Below are 18,549 nucleotides of genomic sequence, written 5' to 3'. Positions count from 1 at the left end.
CAAGAGACTCTAAAAGCTAAACTTCTCTGTTTATTCTATCAATAATACAAATCTTTTTCCGTTTTCAACAAAGAAAATTTTCTTTGGCATATCCCGGTTCAGGTGAGTATCTTTTTCCATTTTTGCGTACTAAAATTTTCCCTTTTTTATAGTTTGCAAAACCTTCTAAACTGTCATCACTTTCCTACCAGAGCCTGGATAGCTCAGTCGGTAGAGCATCATACTTTTAATCTGAGTGTCCAGGATTCAAGTCCCTTTTCGGGCGAGATCTTTTTAAACAATACTTTTATGCGTTTAATAAACAGCTTTTCTAAGTAAAATATTACTTTCTGGGATGGCACAATGAGAGCATCAGAGCCTGGATAGCTCAGTCGGTAGAGCATCAGACTTTTAATCTGAGGGTCCAGGGTTCAAGTCCCTTTTCGGGTGAGATCCTTTTAAACAATACTGTTGTGCATTTAATAAACAGCTTTTCTAAGTAAAATATTACTTTCTGGGATGGCACAATGAGAGCATCAGAGCCTGGATAGCTCAGTCGGTAGAGCATCAGACTTTTAATCTGAGGGTCCAGTGTTCAAGTCCCTGTTTGGGCCAGATCCTTTTAAACAATACTGTTGTGCATTTAATAAACAGCTTTTCTAAGTAAAATATTACTTTCTGGGATGGCACAATGAGAGCATCAGAGCCTGGATAGTTCAGTCGGTAGAGCATCAGACTTTTAATCTGAGGGTCCAGGGTTCAAGTCCCTGTTCGGGCGAGATCCTTTTAAACAATACTGTTGTGCGTTTAATAAACAGCTTTTCCAAGTAAAATATTACTTTCTGGGATGGCACAATGAGAACATCAGAGCCTGGATAGCTCAGTCGGTAGAGCATCAGACTTTTAATCTGAGGGTCCAGTGTTCAAGTCCCTGTTCGGGCGTGTATATTTATGGTATCTAATGATCTGCAGCATAAGCTCAGATGCAGAAAAAAATATTTCATCAAGAGACTCTAAAAGCTAAACTTCTCTGTTTATTCTATCAATAATACAAATCTTTTTCCGTTTTCAACAAAGAAAATTTTCTTTGGCATATCCCGGTTCAGGTGAGTATCTTTTTAAAAACAGATTGTTCTTTGTGAAATGGAGAACTTTGCAAAGTGGAAAATCACCCATTGAGGCAGGCATCTTTTAATTGTTGTTGCTTCATATACTCATTGTTCTGTAAAGGCTGGCAAATTCCAGTGAAAATTTTAAATGGACTATTGGTTTCATTGTCTTCACTCATTAAAATGATAAAGAAACTATTGAATATGCAGAGGCTAAATGTAATTTCATCTGAAATAATCTCCAGAAACAAATGTTTTACAACAGCAAAACTTTATTTAATTCTTCTTTCCTTCAGTATTTAGGTTCGTTTTAGCCTCATCACATGAGCTAGGGAGAATATGTTTTGAGCCAAGAAAAGTCTTTACATTATTTGTCACATTTAAAATATACACATAATAGACAATCATTTGGCCTCATTTTACATTGGACTCTACTTGATCTCTTTTCAATTGGCAGACATTAACATCTTTAGGCAGTAATTAAATCATCGCCAAGTAGTACAGTTAAAAATTAAATCTGGAAGGCTACATTTCATCAGAGACTCAAATTCATCGTACTGTGAGAGGCACACAGCATTTCAATTAGACTAGTAACAAATCAATTTTCTCCATCTATTAGAACGGAAAGAAATTTTTGAAGGGTGCTAATATTGATGGCATCTAATGATCTGCACTGTAAACCTAGAGGCATATCATTTTTGTTTTGTCAAGAGGTCCTACAAGTCAAACTTCTCAGTTTATACTTTCAGTAACACAGACCTTTTTTTTCATTTTTGCGTACTAAAATTTTCCCTTTTTTATAGTTTGCAAAACCTTCTAAACTGGCATCACTTTCCTACCAGAGCCTGGATAGCTCAGTCGGTAGAGCATCAGACTTTTAATCTAAGGGTCCAGGGTTCAAGTCCCTGTTCGGGCGAGATCTTTTTAAACAATACTGTTGTGCGTTTAATAAACAGCTTTTCTAAGTAAAATATTACTTTCTGGGATGGCACAATGAGAGCATCAGAGCCTGGATAGCTCAGTCGGTAGAGCATCAGACTTTTAATCTGAGGGTCCAGGGTTCAAGTCCCTGTTCGGGTGAGATCCTTTTAAACAATACTGTTGTGCATTTAATAAACAGCTTTTCTAAGTAAAATATTACTTTCTGGGATGGCACAATGAGAGCATCAGAGCCTGGATAGCTCAGTCGGTTGAGCATCAGACTTTTAATCTGAGGGTCCAGGGTTCAAGTCCCTGTTCGGGCGAGATCCTTTTAAACAATACTGTTGTGCATTTAATAAACAGCTTTTCTAAGTAAAATATTACTTTCTGGGATGGCACAATGAGAGCATCAGAGCCTGGATAGCTCAGTCGGTTGAGCATCAGACTTTTAATCTGAGGGTCCAGGATTCAAGTCCCTGTTCGGGCGTGTATATTTATGGTATCTAATGATCTGCATAAGCTCAGATGCAGAAAAAAATATTTCATCAAGAGACTCTAAAAGCTAAACTTCTCTGTTTATTCTATCAATAATACAACTCTTTTTCCGTTTTAAACAAAGAAAATTTTCTTTGGCATATCCCGCTTCAGGTGAGTATCTTTTTAAAAACAGATTGTTCTTTGTGAAATGGAGAACTTTGCAAAGTGGAAAATCACCCATTGAGGCAGGCATCTTTTAATTGTTGTTGCTTCATATACTCATTGTTCATTGAGTATCTGTACAGGCTGGCAAATTCCAGTGAAAATTTTAAATGGACTATTGGTTTCATTGTCTTCACTCATTAAAATGATAAAAAAACTATTGAATATGCAGAGGCTAAATGTCATTTCATCTGAAATAATCTCCAGAAACAAATGTTTTACAACTGCAAAACTTTATTTAATTCTTCTTTCCTTCAGTATTTAGGTTCGTTTTAGCCTCATCACATGAGCTAGGGCGAATATGTTTTGAGCCAAGAAAAGTCTGTACATTATTTGTCACATTTCAAATATCCACATAATAGACAATCATTTGGCCTCATTTTACATTGGACTCTACTTGATCTCTTTTTAATTGGCAGACATTAACATCTTTAGGCAGTAATTAAATCATCGCCAAGTAGTACAGTTAAAAATTAAATCTGGAAGGCTACATTTCATCAGAGACTCAAATTCATCGTACTGTGAGAGGCACACAGCATTTCAATTAGACTAGTAACAAATCGATTTTCTTCATCTATTAGAATGGAAAGACATTTTTGAAGGTTGCTAATATTGATGGCATCTAATGATCTGCACTGTAAACCTAGAGGCATATCATTTGTGTTTTGTCAAGAGGTCCTACAAGTCAAACTTCTCAGTTTATACTTTCAGTAACACAGATCTTTTTCCATTTTTGCGTACTAAAATTTTCCCTTTTTTATAGTTTGCAAAACCTTCTAAACTGTCATCACTTTCCTACCAGAGCCTGGATAGCTCAGTCAGTAGAGCATCAGACTTTTAATCTGAGGGTCCAGGGTTCAAGTCCCTTTTCGGGCGAGATCTTTTTAAACAATACTGTTGTGCGTTTAATAAACAGCTTTTTTAAGTAAAATATTACTTTCTGGGATGGCACAATGAGACCATCAGAGCCTGGATAGCTCAGTCGGTAGAGCATCAGACTTTTAATCTGAGGGTCCTGGGTTCAAGTCCCTGTTTGGGCGAGATCCTTTTAAACAATACTGTTGTGCGTTTAATAAACAGCTTTTCCAAGTAAAATATTACTTTCTGGGGTGGCACAATGAGAACATCAGAGCCTGGATAGCTCAGTCGGTAGAGCATCAGGCTTTTAACCTGAGGGTCCAGGGTTCAAGTCCTTGTTCGGGTGTGTCTATTTATGGTATCTAATGATCTGCAGCATAAGCTCAGATGCAGAAAAAAATATTTCATCAAGAGACTCTAAAAGCTAAACTTCTCTGTTTATTCTATCAATAATACAAATCTTTTTCCGTTTTCAACAAAGAAAATTTTCTTTGGCATATCCCGGTTCAGGTGAGTATCTTTTTAAAAACAGATTGTTATTTGTAAAATGGAGAACTTTGCAAAGTGGAAAATCACCCATTGAGGCAGGCATCTTTTAATTGTTGTTTCCTTCATATACTCTTTGTTCACTGAGTATCTGTACAGGCTGGCAAATTCCAGTGAAAATTTTAAATGGACTATTGGTTTCATTGTCTTCACTCATTAAAATGATAAAGAATCTATTGAATATGCAGAGGCTAAATGTCATTTCATCTGAAATAATCTCCAGAAACAAATGTTTTACAACTGCAAAACTTTATTTAATTCTTCTTTCCTTCAGTATTTAGGTTCGTTTTAGCCTCATCACATGAGCTAGGGAGAATATGTTTTGAGCCAAGAAAAGTCTGTACATTATTTGTCAAATTTCAAATAACCACATAATAGACAATCATTTGGCCTCATTTTACATTGGACTCTACTTGATCTCTTTTCAATTGGCAGACATTAACATCTTTAGGCAGTAATTAAATCATCGCCAAGTAGTACAGTTAAAAATTAAATCTGGAAGGCTACATTTCATCAGAGACTCAAATTCATCGTACTGTGAGAGGCACACAGCATTTCAATTAGACTAGTAACAAATCAATTTTCTTCATCTATTAGAATGGAAAGACATTTTTGAAGGGTGCTAATATTGATGGCATCTAATGATCTGCACTGTAAACCTAGAGGCATATCATTTGTGTTTTGTCAAGAGGTCCTACAAGTCAAACTTCTCAGTTTATACTTTCAGTAACACAGATCTTTTTCCATTTTTGCGTACTAAAATTTTCCCTTTTTTATAGTTTGCAAAACCTTCTAAACTGTCATCACTTTCCTACCAGAGCCTGGATAGCTCAGTCGGTAGAGCATCATACTTTTAATCTGAGTGTCCAGGGTTCAAGTCCCTTTTCGGGCGAGATCTTTTTAAACAATACTTTTATGCGTTTAATAAACAGCTTTTCTAAGTAAAATATTACTTTCTGGGATGGCACAATGAGAGCATCAGAGCCTGGATAGCTCAGTCGGTAGAGCATCAGACTTTTAATCTGAGGGTCCAGGGTTCAAGTCCCTTTTCGGGTGAGATCCTTTTAAACAATACTGTTGTGCATTTAATAAACAGCTTTTCTAAGTAAAATATTACTTTCTGGGATGGCACAATGAGAGCATCAGAGCCTGGATAGCTCAGTCGGTAGAGCATCAGACTTTTAATCTGAGGGTCCAGTGTTCAAGTCCCTGTTTGGGCCAGATCCTTTTAAACAATACTGTTGTGCATTTAATAAACAGCTTTTCTAAGTAAAATATTACTTTCTGGGATGGCACAATGAGAGCATCAGAGCCTGGATAGCTCAGTCGGTAGAGCATCAGACTTTTAATCTGAGGGTCCAGGGTTCAAGTCCCTGTTCGGGCGAGATCCTTTTAAACAATACTGTTGTGCGTTTAATAAACAGCTTTTCCAAGTAAAATATTACTTTCTGGGATGGCACAATGAGAACATCAGAGCCTGGATAGCTCAGTCGGTAGAGCATCAGACTATTAATCTGAGGGTCCAGTGTTCAAGTCCCTGTTCGGGCGTGTATATTTATGGTATCTAATGATCTGCAGCATAAGCTCAGATGCAGAAAAAAATATTTCATCAAGAGACTCTAAAAGCTAAACTTCTCTGTTTATTCTATCAATAATACAAATCTTTTTCCGTTTTCAACAAAGAAAATTTTCTTTGGCATATCCCGGTTCAGGTGAGTATCTTTTTAAAAACAGATTGTTCTTTGTGAAATGGAGAACTTTGCAAAGTGGAAAATCACCCATTGAGGCAGGCATCTTTTAATTGTTGTTGCTTCATATACTCATTGTTCTGTACAGGCTGGCAAATTCCAGTGAAAATTTTAAATGGACTATTGGTTTCATTGTCTTCACTCATTAAAATGATAAAGAAACTATTGAATATGCAGAGGCTAAATGTAATTTCATCTGAAATAATCTCCAGAAACAAATGTTTTACAACAGCAAAACTTTATTTAATTCTTCTTTCCTTCAGTATTTAGGTTCGTTTTAGCCTCATCACATGAGCTAGGGAGAATATGTTTTGAGCCAAGAAAAGTCTTTACATTATTTGTCACATTTAAAATATACACATAATAGACAATCATTTGGCCTCATTTTACATTGGACTCTACTTGATCTCTTTTCAATTGGCAGACATTAACATCTTTAGGCAGTAATTAAATCATCGCCAAGTAGTACAGTTAAAAATTAAATCTGGAAGGCTACATTTCATCAGAGACTCAAATTCATCGTACTGTGAGAGGCACACAGCATTTCAATTAGACTAGTAACAAATCAATTTTCTCCATCTATTAGAACGGAAAGAAATTTTTGAAGGGTGCTAATATTGATGGCATCTAATGATCTGCACTGTAAACCTAGAGGCATATCATTTTTGTTTTGTCAAGAGGTCCTACAAGTCAAACTTCTCAGTTTATACTTTCAGTAACACAGACCTTTTTTTTCATTTTTGCGTACTAAAATTTTCCCTTTTTTATAGTTTGCAAAACCTTCTAAACTGGCATCACTTTCCTACCAGAGCCTGGATAGCTCAGTCGGTAGAGCATCAGACTTTTAATCTGAGGGTCCAGGGTTTAAGTCCCTGTTCGGGCGAGATTCTTTTAAACAATACTGTTGTGCGTTTAATAAACAGCTTTTCTAAGTAAAATATTACTTTCTGGGATGGCACAATGAGAGCATCAGAGCCTGGATAGCTCAGTCGGTAGAGCATCAGACTTTTAATCTGAGGGTCCAGGGTTCAAGTCCCTGTTCGGGCGAGATCCTTTTAAACAATACTGTTGTGCATTTAATAAACAGCTTTTCTAAGTAAAATATTACTTTCTGGGATGGCACAATGAGAGCATCAGAGCCTGGATAGCTCAGTCGGTTGAGCATCAGACTTTTAATCTGAGGGTCCAGGGTTCAAGTCCCTGTTCGGGCGAGATCCTTTTAAACAATACTGTTGTGCATTTAATAAACAGCTTTTCTAAGTAAAATATTACTTTCTGGGATGGCACAATGCGAGCATCAGAGCCTGGATAGCTCAGTCGGTTGAGCATCAGACTTTTAATCTGAGGGTCCAGGATTCAAGTCCCTGTTCGGGCGTGTATATTTATGGTATCTAATGATCTGCATAAGCTCAGATGCAGAAAAAAATATTTCATCAAGAGACTCTAAAAGCTAAACTTCTCTGTTTATTCTATCAATAATACAACTCTTTTTCCGTTTTAAACAAAGAAAATTTTCTTTGGCATATCCCGCTTCAGGTGAGTATCTTTTTAAAAACAGATTGTTCTTTGTGAAATGGAGAACTTTGCAAAGTGGAAAATCACCCATTGAGGCAGGCATCTTTTAATTGTTGTTGCTTCATATACTCATTGTTTATTGAGTATCTGTACAGGCTGGCAAATTCCAGTGAAAATTTTAAATGGACTATTGGTTTCATTGTCTTCACTCATTAAAATGATAAAAAAACTATTGAATATGCAGAGGCTAAATGTCATTTCATCTGAAATAATCTCCAGAAACAAATGTTTTACAACTGCAAAACTTTATTTAATTCTTCTTTCCTTCAGTATTTAGGTTCGTTTTAGCCTCATCACATGAGCTAGGGAGAATATGTTTTGAGCCAAGAAAAGTCTGTACATTATTTGTCACATTTCAAATATCCACATAATAGACAATCATTTGGCCTCATTTTACATTGGACTCTACTTGATCTCTTTTTAATTGGCAGACATTAACATCTTTAGGCAGTAATTAAATCATCGCCAAGTAGTACAGTTAAAAATTAAATCTGGAAGGCTACATTTCATCAGAGACTCAAATTCATCGTACTGTGAGAGGCACACAGCATTTCAATTAGACTAGTAACAAATCGATTTTCTTCATCTATTAGAATGGAAAGACATTTTTGAAGGTTGCTAATATTGATGGCATCTAATGATCTGCACTGTAAACCTAGAGGCATATCATTTGTGTTTTGTCAAGAGGTCCTACAAGTCAAACTTCTCAGTTTATACTTTCAGTAACACAGATCTTTTTCCATTTTTGCGTACTAAAATTTTCCCTTTTTTATAGTTTGCAAAACCTTCTAAACTGTCATCACTTTCCTACCAGAGCCTGGATAGCTCAGTCAGTAGAGCATCAGACTTTTAATCTGAGGGTCCAGGGTTCAAGTCCCTTTTCGGGCGAGATCTTTTTAAACAATACTGTTGTGCGTTTAATAAACAGCTTTTTTAAGTAAAATATTACTTTCTGGGATGGCACAATGAGACCATCAGAGCCTGGATAGCTCAGTCGGTAGAGCATCAGACTTTTAATCTGAGGGTCCTGGGTTCAAGTCCCTGTTTGGGCGAGATCCTTTTAAACAATACTGTTGTGCGTTTAATAAACAGCTTTTCCAAGTAAAATATTACTTTCTGGGGTGGCACAGTGAGAACATCAGAGCCTGGATAGCTCAGTCGGTAGAGCATCAGGCTTTTAATCTGAGGGTCCAGGGTTCAAGTCCCTGTTTAGGTGTGTATATTTATGGTATATAATGATCTGCAGCATAAGCTCAGATGCAGAAAAAAATATTTCATCAAGAGACTCTAAAAGCTAAACTTCTCTGTTTATTCTATCAATAATACAAATCTTTTTCCGTTTTCAACAAAGAAAATTTTCTTTGGCATATCCCGGTTCAGGTGAGTATCTTATTAAAAAAAAAAGATTGTTCTTTGTGAAATGGAGAACTTTGCAAAGTGGAAAATCACCCATTGAGGCAGGCATCTTTTAATTGTTGTTTCCTTCATATACTCATTGTTCACTGAGTATCTGTACAGGCTGGCAAATTCCAGTGAAAATTTTAAATGGACTATTGGTTTCATTGTCTTCACTCATTAAAATGATAAAGAATCTATTGAATATGCAGAGGCTAAATGTCATTTCATCTGAAATAATCTCCAGAAACAAATGTTTTACAACTGCAAAACTTTATTTAATTCTTCTTTGCTCCAGTATTTAGGTTCGTTTTAGCCTCATCACATGAGCTAGGGAGAATATGTTTTGAGCCAAGAAAAGTCTGTACATTATTTGTCAAATTTCAAATAACCACATAATAGACAATCATTTGGCCTCATTTTACATTGGACTCTACTTGATCTCTTTTCAATTTGCAGACATTAACATCTTTAGGCAGTAATTAAATCATCGCCAAGTAGTACAGTTAAAAATTAAATCTGGAAGGCTACATTTCATCAGAGACTCAAATTCATCGTACTGTGAGAGGCACACAGCATTTCAATTAGACTAGTAACAAATCAATTTTCTTCATCTATTAGAATGGAAAGACATTTTTGAAGGGTGCTAATATTGATGGCATCTAATGATCTGCACTGTAAACCTAGAGGCATATCATTTGTGTTTTGTCAAGAGGTCCTACAAGTCAAACTTCTCAGTTTATACTTTCAGTAACACAGATCTTTTTCCATTTTTGCGTACTAAAATTTTCCCTTTTTTATAGTTTGCAAAACCTTCTAAACTGTCATCACTTTTCTACCAGAGCCTGGATAGCTCAGTCGGTAGAGCATCAGACTTTTAATCTGAGTGTCCAGGGTTCAAGTCCCTTTTCGGGCGAGATCTTTTTAAACAATACTGTTGTGCGTTTAATAAACAGCTTTTCTAAGTAAAATATTACTTTCTAAGATGGCAAAATGAGAGCATCAGAGCCTGGATAGCTCAGTCGGTAGAGCATCAGACTTTTAATCTGAGGGTCCAGGGTTCAAGTCCCTGTTTGGGCGAGTTCCTTTTAAACAATACTGTTGTGCGTTTAATAAACAGCTTTTCCAAGTAAAATATTACTTTCTGGGATGGCACAATGAGAACATCAGAGCCTGGATAGCTCAGTCGGTAGAGCATCAGACTTTTAATCTGAGGGTCCAGGGTTCAAGTCCCTGTTCGAGCGTGTATATTTATGGTATCTAATGATCTGCAGCATAAGCTCAGATGCAGAAAAAAATATTTCATCAATAGACTCTAAAAGCTAAACTTCTCTGTTTATTCTATCAATAATACAAATCTTTTTCCGTTTTCAACAAAGAAAATTTTCTTTGGCATATCCCGGTTCAGGTGAGTATCTTTTTAAAAACAGATTGTTATTTGTAAAATGGAGAACTTTGCAAAGTGGAAAATCACCCATTGAGGCAGGCATCTTTTAATTGTTGTTTCCTTCATATACTCATTGTTCATTGAGTATCTGTACAGGCTGGCATATTCCAGTGAAAATTTTAAATGGACTATTGGTTTCATTGTCTTCACTCATTAAAATGATAAAGAAACTATTGAATATGCAGAGGCTAAATGTCATTTCATCTGAAATAATCTCCAGAAACAAATGTTTTACAACTGCAAAACTTTATTTAATTCTTCTTTGCTCCAGTATTTAGGTTCGTTTTAGCCTCATCACATGAGCTAGGGAGAATATGTTTTGAGCCAAGAAAAGTCTGTACATTATTTGTCAAATTTCAAATAACCACATAATAGACAATCATTTGGCCTCATTTTACATTGGACTCTACTTGATCTCTTTTCAATTGGCAGACATTAACATCTTTAGGCAGTAATTAAATCATCGCCAAGTAGTACAGTTAAAAATTAAATCTGGAAGGCTACATTTCATCAGAGACTCAAATTCATCGTACTGTGAGAGGCACACAGCATTTCAATTAGACTAGTAACAAATCAATTTTCTTCATCTATTAGAATGGAAAGACATTTTTGAAGGGTGCTAATATTGATGGCATCTAATGATCTGCACTGTAAACCTAGAGGCATATCATTTGTGTTTTGTCAAGAGGTCCTACAAGTCAAACTTCTCAGTTTATACTTTCAGTAACACAGATCTTTTTCCATTTTTGCGTACTAAAATTTTCCCTTTTTTATAGTTTGCAAAACCTTTTAAACGGTCATCACTTTCCTACCAGAGCCTGGATAGCTCAGTCGGTAGAGCATCATACTTTTAATCTGAGTGTCCAGGGTTCAAGTCCCTTTTCGGGCGAGATCTTTTTAAACAATACTGTTATGCGTTTAATAAACAGCTTTTCTAAGTAAAATATTACTTTCTGGGATGGCACAAAGAGAGCATCAGAGCCTGGATAGCTCAGTCGGTAGAGCATCAGACTTTTAATCTGAGGGTCCAGGGTTCAAGTCCCTGTTCGGGCGAGAGCCTTTTAAACAATACTGTTGTGCGTTTAATAAACAGCTTTTCCAAGTAAAATATTACTTTCTGGGATGGCACAATGAGAACATCAGAGCCTGGATAGCTCAGTCGGTAGAGCATCAGACTTTTAATCTGAGGGTCCAGGGTTCAAGTCCCTGTTCGGGCGTGTATATTTATGGTATCTAATGATCTGCAGCATAAGCTCAGATGCAGAAAAAAATATTTCATCAATAGACTCTAAAAGCTAAACTTCTCTGTTTATTCTATCAATAATACAAATCTTTTTCCGTTTTCAACAAAGAAAATTTTCTTTGGCATATCCCGGTTCAGGTGAGTATCTTTTTAAAAACAGATTGTTCTTTGTGAAATGGAGAACTTTGCAAAGTGGAAAATCACCCATTGAGGCAGGCATCTTTTAATTGTTGTTGCTTCATATACTCATTGTTCATTGAGTATCTGTACAGGCTGGCAAATTCCAGTGAAAATTTTAAATGGACTATTGGTTTCATTGTCTTCACTCATTAAAATGATAAAGAAACTATTGAATATGCAGAGGCTAAATGTCATTTCATCTGAAATAATCTCCAGAAACAAATGTTTTACAACTGCAAAACTTTATTTAATTCTTCTTTCCTTCAGTATTTAGGTTCGTTTTAGCCTCATCACATGAGCTAGGGAGAATATGTTTTGAGCCAAGAAAAGTCTTTACATTATTTGTCACATTTCAAATATCCACATAATAGACAATCATTTGGCCTCATTTTACATTGGACTCTACTTGATCTCTTTTCAATTGGCAGACATTAACATCTTTAGGCAGTAATTAAATCATCGCCAAGTAGTACAGTTAAAAATTAAATCTGGAAGGCTACATTTCATCAGAGACTCAAATTCATCGTACTGTGAGAGGCACACAGCATTTCAATTAGACTAGTAACAAATCAATTTTCTCCATCTATTAGAATGGAAAGACATTTTTGAAGGGTGCTAATATTGATGGCATCTAATGATCTGCACTGTAAACCTAGAGGCATATCATTTGTGTTTTGTCAAGAGGTCCTACAAGTCAAACTTCTCAGTTTATACTTTCAGTAACACAGATCTTTTTCCATTTTTGCGTACTAAAATTTTCCCTTTTTTATAGTTTGCAAAACCTTCTAAACTGGCATCACTTTCCTACCAGAGCCTGGATAGCTCAGTCGGTAGAGCATCAGACTTTTAATCTGAGGGTCCAGGGTTCAAGTCCCTGATCGGGCGAGATCTTTTTAAACAATACTGTTGTGCGTTTAATAAACAGCTTTTCTAAGGAAAATATTACTTTCTGGGATGGCACAACGAGAACATTAGAGCCTGGGTAGCTCAGTCGGTAGAGCATCAGACTTTTAATCTGAGGGTCCAGGGTTCAAGTGCCTGATCAGGCGAGATCCTTTTAAACAATACTGTTGTGCGTTTAATAAACAGCTTTTCCAAGTTAAATATTACTTTCTGGGATGGCACAATGAGAACATCAGAGCCTGGATAGCTCAGTCGGTAGAGCATCAGACTTTTAATCTGAGGGTCCAGGGTTCAAGTCCCTGTTCGGGCGTGTATATTTATGGTATCTAATGATCTGCAGCATAAGCTCAGATGCAGAAAAAAATATTTCATCAAGATACTCTAAAAGCTAAACTTCTCTGTTTATTCTATCAATAATACAAATCTTTTTCCGTTTTCAACAAAGAAAATTTTCTTTGGCATATCCCGGTTCAGGTGAGTATCTTTTTAAAAACAGATTGTTCTTTGTGAAATGGAGAACTTTGCAAAGTGGAAAATCACCCATTGAGGCAGGCATCTTTTAATTGTTGTTGCTTCATATACTCATTGTTCATTGAGTATCTGTACAGGCTGGCAAATTCCAGTGAAAATTTTAAATGGACCATTGGTTTCATTGTCTTCACTCATTAAAATGATAAAGAAACTATTGAATATGCAGAGGCTAAATGTCATTTCATCTGAAATAATCTCCAGAAACAAATGTTTTACAACTGCAAAACTTTATTTAATTCTTCTTTCCTTCAGTATTTAGGTTCATTTTAGCCTCATCACATGAGCTAGGGAGAATATGTTTTGAGCCAAGAAAAGTCTGTACATTATTTGTCACATTTCAAATATCCACATAATAGACAATCATTTGGCCTCATTTTACATTGGACTCTACTTGATCTCTTTTTAATTGGCAGACATTAACATATTTAGGCAGTAATTAAATCACCGCCAAGTAGTACAGTTAAAAATTAAATCTGGAAGGCTACATTTCATCAGAGACTCAAATTCATCGTACTGTGAGAGGCACACAGCATTTCAATTAGACTAGTAACAAATCAATTTTCTTCATCTATTAGAATGGAAAGACATTTTTGAAGGGTGCTAATATTGATGGCATCTAATGATCTGCACTGTAAACCTAGAGGCATATCATTTGTGTTTTGTCAAGAGGTCCTACAAGTCAAACTTCTCAGTTTATACTTTAAGTAACACAGATCTTTTTCCATTTTTGCGTACTAAAATTTTCCCTTTTTTATAGTTTGCAAAACCTTCTAAACTGGCATCACTTTCCTACCAGAGCCTGGATAGCTCAGTCGGTAGAGCATCAGACTTTTAATCTGAGGGTCCAGGGTTCAAGTCCCTGTTCGGGCGTGTATATTTATGGTATCTAATGATCTGCAGCATAAGCTCAGATGCAGAAAAAAATATTTCATCAATAGACTCTAAAAGCTAAACTTCTCTGTTTATTCTATCAATAATACAAATCTTTTTCCGTTTTCAACAAAGAAAATTTTCTTTGGCATATCCCGGTTCAGGTGAGTATCTTTTTAAAAACAGATTGTTCTTTGTGAAATGGAGAACTTTGCAAAGTGGAAAATCACCCATTGAGGCAGGCATCTTTTAATTGTTGTTGCTTCATATACTCATTGTTCATTGAGTATCTGTACAGGCTGGCAAATTCCAGTGAAAATTTTAAATGGACTATTGGTTTCATTGTCTTCACTCATTAAAATGATAAAGAAACTATTGAATATGCAGAGGCTAAATGTCATTTCATCTGAAATAATCTCCAGAAACAAATGTTTTACAACTGCAAAACTTTATTTAATTCTTCTTTCCTTCAGTATTTAGGTTCGTTTTAGCCTCATCACATGAGCTAGGGAGAATATGTTTTGAGCCAAGAAAAGTCTTTACATTATTTGTCAAATTTCAAATAACCACATAATAGACAATCATTTGGCCTCATTTTACATTGGACTCTACTTGATCTCTTTTCAATTGGCAGACATTAACATCTTTAGGCAGTAATTAAATCATCGCCAAGTAGTACAGTTAAAAATTAAATCTGGAAGGCTACATTTCATCAGAGACTCAAATTCATCGTACTGTGAGAGGCACACAGCATTTCAATTAGACTAGTAACAAATCAATTTTCTTCATCTATTAGAATGGAAAGACATTTTTGAAGGGTGCTAATATTGATGGCATCTAATGATCTGCACTGTAAACCTAGAGGCATATCATTTGTGTTTTGTCAAGAGGTCCTACAAGTCAAACTTCTCAGTTTATACTTTCAGTAACACAGATCTTTTTCCATTTTTGCGTACTAAAATTTTCCCTTTTTTATAGTTTGCAAAACCTTCTAAACTGGCATCACTTTCCTACCAGAGCCTGGATAGCTCAGTCGGTAGAGCATCAGACTTTTAATCTGAGGGTCCAGGGTTCAAGTCCCTGATCGGGCGAGATCTTTGTAAACAATACTGTTGTGCGTTTAATAAACAGCTTTTCTAAGGAAAATATTACTTTCTGGGATGGCACAACGAGAACATTAGAGCCTGGGTAGCTCAGTCGGTAGAGCATCAGACTTTTAATCTGAGGGTCCAGGGTTCAAGTCCCTGTTCGGGCGAGATCCTTTTAAACAATACTGTTGTGCGTTTAATAAACAGCTTTTCCAAGTAAAATATTACTTTCTGGGATGGCACAATGAGAACATCAGAGCCTGGATAGCTCAGTCGGTAGAGCATCAGACTTTTAATCTGAGGGTCCAGGGTTCAAGTCCCTGTTCGGGCGTGTATATTTATGGTATCTAATGATCTGCAGCATAAGCTCAGATGCAGAAAAAAATATTTCATCAAGATACTCTAAAGGCTAAACTTCTCTGTTTATTCTATCAAAAATACAAATCTTTTTCCGTTTTCAACAAAGAAAATTTTCTTTGGCATATCCCGGTTCAGGTGAGTATCTTTTTAAAAACAGATTGTTCTTTGTGAAATGGAGAACTTTGCAAAGTGGAAAATCACCCATTGAGGCAGGCATCTTTTAATTGTTGTTGCTTCATATACTCATTGTTCATTGAGTATCTGTACAGGCTGGCAAATTCCAGTGAAAATTTTAAATGGACCATTGGTTTCATTGTCTTCACTCATTAAAATGATAAAGAAACTATTGAATATGCAGAGGCTAAATGTCATTTCATCTGAAATAATCTCCAGAAACAAATGTTTTACAACTGCAAAACTTTATTTAATTCTTCTTTCCTTCAGTATTTAGGTTCATTTTAGCCTCATCACATGAGCTAGGGAGAATATGTTTTGAGCCAAGAAAAGTCTGTACATTATTTGTCACATTTCAAATATCCACATAATAGACAATCATTTGGCCTCATTTTACATTGGACTCTACTTGATCTCTTTTTAATTGGCAGACATTAACATATTTAGGCAGTAATTAAATCACCGCCAAGTAGTACAGTTAAAAATTAAATCTGGAAGGCTACATTTCATCAGAGACTCAAATTCATCGTACTGTGAGAGGCACACAGCATTTCAATTAGACTAGTAACAAATCAATTTTCTTCATCTATTAGAATGGAAAGACATTTTTGAAGGGTGCTAATATTGATGGCATCTAATGATCTGCACTGTAAACCTAGAGGCATATCATTTGTGTTTTGTCAAGAGGTCCTACAAGTCAAACTTCTCAGTTTATACTTTAAGTAACACAGATTTTTTTCCATTTTTGCGTACTAAAATTTTCCCTTTTTTATAGTTTGCAAAACCTTCTAAACTGGCATCACTTTCCTACCAGAGCCTGGATAGCTCAGTCGGTAGAGCATCAGACTTTTAATCTGAGGGTACAGGGTTCAAGTCCCTGTTCGGGCGTGTATATTTATGGTATCTAATGATCTGCAGCATAAGCTCAGATGCAGAAAAAAATATTTCATCAATAGACTCTAAAAGCTAAACTTCTCTGTTTATTCTATCAATAATACAAATCTTTTTCCGTTTTCAACAAAGAAAATTTTCTTTGGCATATCCCGGTTCAGGTGAGTATCTTTTTAAAAACAGATTGTTCTTTGTGAAATGGAGAACTTTGCAAAGTGGAAAATCACCCATTGAGGCAGGCATCTTTTAATTGTTGTTGCTTCATATACTCATTGTTCATTGAGTATCTGTACAGGCTGGCAAATTCCAGTGAAAATTTTAAATGGACTATTGGTTTCATTGTCTTCACTCATTAAAATGATAAAGAAACTATTGAATATGCAGAGGCTAAATGTCATTTCATCTGAAATAATCTCCAGAAACAAATGTTTTACAACTGCAAAACTTTATTTAATTCTTCTTTCCTTCAGTATTTAGGTTCGTTTTAGCCTCATCACATGAGCTAGGGAGAATATGTTTTGAGCCAAGAAAAGTCTTTACATTATTTGTCACATTTCAAATATCCACATAATAGACAATCATTTGGCCTCATTTTACATTGGACTCTACTTGATCTCTTTTCAATTGGCAGACATTAACATCTTTAGGCAGTAATTAAATCATCGCCAAGTAGTACAGTTAAAAATTAAATCTGGAAGGCTACATTTCATCAGAGACTCAAATTCATCGTACTGTGAGAGGCACACAGCATTTCAATTAGACTAGTAAGAAATCAATTTTCTCCATCTATTAGAATGGAAAGACATTTTTGAAGGGTGCTAATATTGATGGCATCTAATGATCTGCACTGTAAACCTAGAGGCATATCATTTGTGTTTTGTCAAGAGGTCCTACAAGTCAAACTTCTCAGTTTATACTTTCAGTAACACAGATCTTTTTCCATTTTTGCGTACTAAAATTTTCCCTTTTTTATAGTTTGCAAAACCTTCTAAACTGGCATCACTTTCCTACCAGAGCCTGGATAGCTCAGTCGGTAGAGCATCAGACTTTTAATCTGAGGGTCCAGGGTTCAAGTCCCTGTTCGGGCGTGTATATTTATGGTATCTAATGATCTGCAGCATAAGCTCAGATGCAGAAAAAAATATTTCATCAATAGACTCTAAAAGCTAAACTTCTCTGTTTATTCTATCAATAATACAAATCTTTTTCCGTTTTCAACAAAGAAAATTTTCTTTGGCATATCCCGGTTCAGGTGAGTATCTTTTTAAAAACAGATTGTTCTTTGTGAAATGGAGAACTTTGCAAAGTGGAAAATTACCCATTGAGGCAGGCATCTTTTAATTGTTGTTGCTTCATATACTCATTGTTCATTGAGTATCTGTACAGGCTGGCAAATTCCAGTGAAAATTTTAAATGGACTATTGGTTTCATTGTCTTCACTCATTAAAATGATAAAGAAACTATTGAATATGCAGAGGCTAAATGTCATTTCATCTGAAATAATCTCCAGAAACAAATGTTTTACAACTGCAAAACTTTATTTAATTCTTCTTTCCTTCAGTATTTAGGTTCGTTTTAGCCTCATCACATGAGCTAGGGAGAATATGTTTTGAGCCAAGAAAAGTCTTTACATTATTTGTCACATTTCAAATAATCACATAATAGACAATCATTTGGCCTCATTTTACATTGGACTCTACTTGATCTCTTTTCAATTGGCAGACATTAACATCTTTAGGCAGTAATTAAATCATCGCCAAGTAGTACAGTTAAAAATTAAATCTGGAAGGCTACATTTCATCAGAGACTCAAATTCATCGTACTGTGAGAGGCACACAGCATTTCAATTAGACTAGTAACAAATCAATTTTCTCCATCTATTAGAATGGAAAGACATTTTTGAAGGGTGCTAATATTGATGGCATCTAATGATCTGCACTGTAAACCTAGAGGCATATCATTTGTGTTTTGTCAAGAGGTCCTACAAGTCAAACTTCTCAGTTTATACTTTCAGTAACACAGATCTTTTTCC

The 18,549-nt window shown here is 35.6% G+C and overlaps 1 non-coding gene across 1 annotated transcript; it reads left to right on the top strand.

Annotated features, from left to right (window-relative positions):
• The first annotated feature begins 5,587 nt into the window (after positions 1–5,587).
• On the top strand, positions 5,588–5,660 carry TRNAN-AUU (transfer RNA asparagine (anticodon AUU)). Its single transcript has one exon. It is a non-coding gene; the product is annotated as a tRNA-Asn (tRNA).
• Positions 5,661–18,549: the final 12,889 nt, after the last annotated feature.

This window comes from Crinia signifera, unplaced genomic scaffold (assembly GCF_055691185.1).
Source record: "Crinia signifera unplaced genomic scaffold, ASM5569118v1 HAP2_SCAFFOLD_153, whole genome shotgun sequence".
In the NCBI taxonomy this organism is placed as follows: Eukaryota; Metazoa; Chordata; class Amphibia; order Anura; family Myobatrachidae; genus Crinia; species Crinia signifera.
The sequence above is the reverse complement of the archived record's forward strand: the minus strand, read 5'-3'. Positions and strand labels throughout refer to the sequence as shown.